Consider the following 6,287-nt stretch of genomic DNA (forward strand, 5'->3'; position numbering starts at 1 on the left):
ATCCTTGAGAAATTTTGCATAGGGAGGGATTTGCTCTATAGCATCCAAGAGAGGCAAGTTGATTTTTACTTACTTGAAACTTCCCACATGTCTTGAATTTTGCAATTCCTGTTCCCACTATGTGTCGACTCTTGGAGACGTTGAGGAAATGGAGCTTTAGGCTCATAAGAAGTTTCCACATTTGGGGTGACCCCAAGCTTGGGATTTTCATTAGTAGGATTTGGATTAGAAGAGCTGGTGCTTGGATTTGGATTTTTCGAAGGAGAATTTTTTTCATCCTTGTTTCCATCAACCTTGTTGTCGACAACACGACCACTCCTAAGGGTGGTGATTGCTTGGACTTGTTCATGAATTGGCCCACTCGGAGGAGGGGTTTCGTCAATCACATGCATCCCTCTAAGATTTTCAAATAGTTGAGTGGGAATCTTACCCTTGTCCTTTTGGAGTAATTGATTCATGGAGTTAGCTATTTGGCCACTTGATTCTCAAGCTTAGCTATGGACTGAGTATGAGAATGAACCATTTGGAGAGTGGATTGTAAAGATATCAAGAGTTGCTTGTTGGAATCCATCATTTACTTATTCAATGATTCCATTATTTGCTTGTTTGCAGCCACGATCTCATCAGTTGGGAACACATGGGGTTGATTGGAGACAATTTGATTGTATGGAGGACGGTAGCTTGAGGAGGCCTGAAATTGCCTATTTTGAAATTGAGAAGAGGGCTGATTTTGTTGTCCTTGATTTTGAAAATTTGAATTTTATAGGGCTTGTTGCCTTCACGAGAAATTCGGATGATCTCTCCATCCGGGATTATAAGTATTGGAATATGGATTATTTCCAAGCCTTGAGAACATTACATATGTTTGCTCTAAATTGGAATTAGGAAATTGTTCTGGTGTGGGACAATCTTCTGAGAGATGGAATGGACTAGTACATGATGCACAAACCGCACTTGCCGAATTTTGAGACAAAGAAGGGTAAAGATATGGTGCCATCAATTAATAGAATTTATGAGCTATGGCATCCACCTGGGAGGATTCCTCCCTCAGTGTTTTTGGTTGACAAGGGTTGGTGTTCTTTATATTGGTTGAGGTTGGACCACTACGAGAGTTATGCTGCAATGAATTTTCACTCAAATTTTCAAGTAAGGTCCATGCCTCATCCGCACTTTTAGACATGAACATCCCTCCACAAGATGAGTTAACCATGAATTTATGTGGGTCGGTTAACCCAGCATAGAAGGCTTGCACCAATTGCCATTTTGGAATTAAGTGGTGCGGACATTTCCTTAAGAGGTCTTGAAATCGCTCCCAAGTCTCATGGAGTTGTTCCCCCTCGCTTTGTGAAAAGCTAAGAATGGAACGCCTCATTAAATTGGTTTTACTCACTGGATAATATTTCTTTAAGAATTCTTGCTGCAGTTGAGCCCATGTGGTGATGGAATTGGCAGCAAGGGAGTTCAACCAATATTTTGCCCGTTCTTTTAATGAGAATGGGAAGAGATGTAATTGGAGAGCATTATCAGGAAAGCCCCTCAGCTTGATGGTAGAGCATATTTCAAGAAATTCATTAAGGTGTTTATAAGGGTCCTCATTTTCAAAGCCATGAAAAGATGGAAGCATTTGGATAGTGATAGATTTGATTTCATATTGAGCGGCCTCAATATTTGGCATCACTATGCAAGAGGGAGAAGCATAAGTGGTAGGGATGAAGTGGTCCCTAAGAGTCATGGGAACCATAATTAGAATTTCGACCCTATCATTATTAATCCCCTCATTTTTGACATTTCCTACATTTTCGTCCATTGTGTTAAATTCAGTTTCAAGCTCTCTTATATGAGAAGATTCCTTAAGGGTTCGTCTAAAAGTTCTTTCAAGAGAATTTATATCAATTGGCGATTCTAGAGTTGGTAGGGAGAGTGATCTACGACCAAACATCAATAACACACCCCACAATCAATACAGTAATTTATCACCATCAACTTCACATACGATATTCCCTTTCTCCTCAATTACCAAGACAGAAATTAAATGGCCACAACAAGGACCGATGCTTTGCAATTGAAAATAAACAAGACAATAGCCTCAACAAGGGCTTCACAACTTAACTATCACCAAATTTACACATGCACAATATTAACAATTTCAAAACTAGAAGGCCAAGAGACTTACCTGGAGTCCTCTAGACTTACAAATTTGCTAGCGTTCCCTCGGTAAGCATCAAATCCCTAGAATCTCACAAATAACTTTCAACACCAAGATGGTCAAAACCGTACAAGAAATATTCACAAATCACAATATTGACAATCAAACCAAAATTAACCCTAGAACTTCGGTTGCTAAACCGTGTGCAGTCCTCGGCAACGGCGCCAAAAATTGATCGAAGGCTGTACTATCAATTATAATTCAACCCTTTTACAATAGCACAAATCATTAGTCAGGTAAGTCAAACCACTGGGACTGCTAGTTTATGGCAACTTAGGTGTCTAGAGTCATTTTTAGAATGATATAGGGGGTTATAGAGGATTTGTTGGATTGTCACTAAGATTATGAATTGAAAAGTGCATAAAACATTAATGCTAAGAAGTAAAGAGGCAAAAACAATTAAAAAGGGAACTAGGGAAGTGAATCCGCACTACCCTAAACACATGTTAGATCAAGACTAAATTGGGGATAGACAATATAAATGATGGTAAAGAATTATATAGCAACACATGGTTGCCCTATAATCATTGAGAAGTTCATCAAATCAAAACAAGAATGATCCATCAAAAGTTCATACATTCGAACTACCTAAACTAGGGTGTAACATCAAACATACACTCTTAAGCAAAAGATCATCAAGCCTTAAATCAAATGATAAAGCACATGAAGCTAGGAATCAAGTATAAACCATCAAAGGGAATACCCAAGCAGTGGACTATCAAGTTTCTCTATCAACATGCCATGAAAACCATTCATAATCTTATTTCCATTGTCACCATGAAAATGCAAGCATTATGATTAATATAAGAAACCATCTAAGATAAGATAATTAACTTACAACAATCATTTATAGACATTAGAATTCATTAGAAGAGGTAATATGCTCTAGATTATGAAAAGACTTAAAAATTATACATTATTATCCCCAAAATAGAGCTTAATTTAGAACATAATTACAAGGGAAGGCATCATCACCTCCCTAGATGGAGGTTTAGTTACCCATCACTGCAAGGAACGAAGAGGAAAAAGCAAGTCCACCCTCTATCTTTGCACCTCAAGGAAGCTAGAACCCCAGACCTCAAGAACACCTCTCTTCCTCTCTAGAACTTAGCTAAAATGTGAGATGATTTCAAAAAATAATGAGCTTCCCCTCTATATACACTCAAAACCTACTCCCCATACTCAAAATCCCGAGCTCCCCCCTTTGCATGAAGCTAGACCACACAAAAGAAGGATAAGAGGACCAAAATGCTGAAAATCAGGGGCAGTTGAACTGCCTGCTACAATTCCGCAGGCGCCCGCGAGGTGCTGGCGGGCCCCGTGAGGATCGCAAGGGAAATACTGGAGTGTTTTGCGGGCACCCACGATGGCGCGGCGGGCGCCTACGGTGGCTCGCGGGGGCTTCTGCGAGCGCTGAGGAATGCCTCGCGAAAGTTGGCAGAGAGGAGAGGGGATTGGTGGGCGCCCACGGGAGCTTGGCCTTTTGCATCATTGACCAAGTTTCTTGCAAGCTTCCTCAAATCAGGCCATGGACATGCTTCCATCTCAGAAGCACAATGAGCACTAAACCATGGCTTCGTAAAAACTGCAACATAAGAGGTTCGGTCCAAAAGATGACTCCCCGGCACGGCACATGTGTTTCAACACAAATGATGTCAAAAGCGCTTTTTTGATCATTCTCGGGAAAAAATCTCTGAAATCAGAAAGAAATACACAACTGAATTAAAATTGTACATTATCCTCTAATAATGGACTTAACTAATGCAAGAAAGGGCGCTTGAATATGTAATATTCGGCGCTTATCAATCAGGCGGATGTGGAGGTAGACTGGATTCAACAACTTCAATATCGTCTTCTACTGCACCATCCATGTTTAACAGTTCACCATGGAAGTGGGCATTCCATCTACCCAGGGCTTCAACAGCTTCTGCATAAGTTTTGTATGCATAATACTTTGCATCAGCATACCCTCGTGTCTGTGCCTTTGTTTCCGCCAACTTCGTGTAAATACCAACATTCTGGCCCTTCACTACAAGGTAAAACCGTTGGCAAACCATTGCTTATACTTTGAAGGGATGTCAATTTTAAAATGGTATGGAGATACAGATTTCCTAAATATAGATATGAGACATCATGTCAGTTGAAAATAATAAGTAGAGTCTTTAATGCTCTAAACAAATCATTCAATTGTAATGAATGCAATGAATAAATGGTCAAATATAAAGTGTTCAATATAAAAAAGAAAAGTGCAGTTCTGACTTAAATACAATACTTTTAACATAACAAATTTACTGGAGTAAAAGATATCATGTACAGTGATACCCTTACAATAGCTTGAGCTGTAATGACCCGGATTTCTCAACCCGGTGCGTTAGTGATGAACCGGAAGTTGACCCGATAACGGACCTGAAATACGGAAGTGAAAAAAGCCAAATGACCTTAAGAGATGTACGCCATCCCTAAAGCCCCAAAATGACTCTCCATGAAGCCACGGAACTCAAATGAGCCAGCAAATGAACTAAGAATGCCTAACCCGAAAAGAGATGAACTAAGGGCAAAATGGTCATTTCTCATAGAAAAGGGTGCCACCGTGCACACCATTGGAAGGACAACGAAAAATGAACAAAAGTAGACTCAAGAATCGTCTGATTCTGAGTCCGGGCAAAAAAGATATGAAATTCCAACACCCGATGCGAAAGTTATGAAGCAATGATTTAACATTTTCCAATATTTTCATAATAAACTTTGCAAAACAAAAGTGTATAAAAAACGAGATACATGTCATTGGCCTCTGGCCTCATCTCATACATGTTAAATACATTGAAAAGAGTGCACTTAAGTACACTTTACATATACGAATCAACGAATACAAGTTTAAACAAATAGGGCTACAAAGAGGCATCTTATGCTAACATTTGCATAAAATAGAAGATTAGAAACTGTAAGCCATCCAAGGAGCAATGGAATCTTCAAATCCTGAGTCTTGTACCTGAAATATGCCCCAGTATCATAGGGGTGAGTAACATAAAGCTACTCGTAGGAGATGAGCATGCATCGACCTAGCATTTTACAATTTTATCACCTTATGGTGAAACATGTTAAAGGGGCTCATGCCACATGTCAAGATGAGACCCAGGGAGCATCCTAAGCTACCTAGATCATTTATATCATAATCACATTGTTCATGCAATTCAAATAACATGGAAACATGTTATACAAGGCAACAAGATATAGATTCTCAAAGTCTTCAACTTGAAATCCGAAATACGAAAACAACAAGTGTGGGTCATGCCACCTAATGTTTATATTCAAAATGAATCTATAAGGTCATTCCTAAACTACATTTGAACATCAAAACACAAATTATGATATCGATGCAATTTAACCAACAATGGAACTTCCAATACAACGCATGAAGCAGGTTTTCACAAAGCTACATCTTAAGCTCAAAATAGGAAATCAAATAAGGAACAACAAGTTACGATATCATCTAGTTATCAACTTGAAATGAAATACGAAATCAAATAAAGTGGATACTCGGATGTCACGCCAGATCAGACTGACAACATAGTTACTTTGGGGTTATTAGCCCATGGGTAACCTCCCTATGTGCGCACTAGACTATATAAAGGGACAATCCCCCGTACTAGAACCAAGTCCTAGCCGTAACCAAACAACGACATCTCCAAGTTTCCAAAATCAACAAATTGTGCAACAACGTATATATATCAACATGTACATAAAAGATGTCAACTATTTACCAAGCACAATCCAAATTTTGGAAACTTATACAATACATGCTCAAAATTCACAACTACTATGGCATGTAAAATGTCAAAAACAAAATGTGCAATTCCTTACACATAGCAACAATATATTCAATAAGGAAAAACATATTCTCATGAATATAAAAGTAACAACTATGTTATCCAATGCTCAAAAGTAATCAAGTGAACATACATCAAATCCAAATCCATGATTTAAATGTAGAAACAACTTCCAAAATGCAATTAAATCCATGGAGTAATAAAGTATAATTTAATTAAACATAAATCGTTAAATTCTCTAAATTCCAAGTTAA

The sequence above is a fragment of the Cornus florida genome, unplaced genomic scaffold (genome assembly GCF_030987335.1).
Source record: "Cornus florida cultivar Cherokee Brave unplaced genomic scaffold, ASM3098733v1 CherokeeBrave_3.0.0_Hap2_Chr09, whole genome shotgun sequence".
In the NCBI taxonomy this organism is placed as follows: Eukaryota; Viridiplantae; Streptophyta; class Magnoliopsida; order Cornales; family Cornaceae; genus Cornus; species Cornus florida.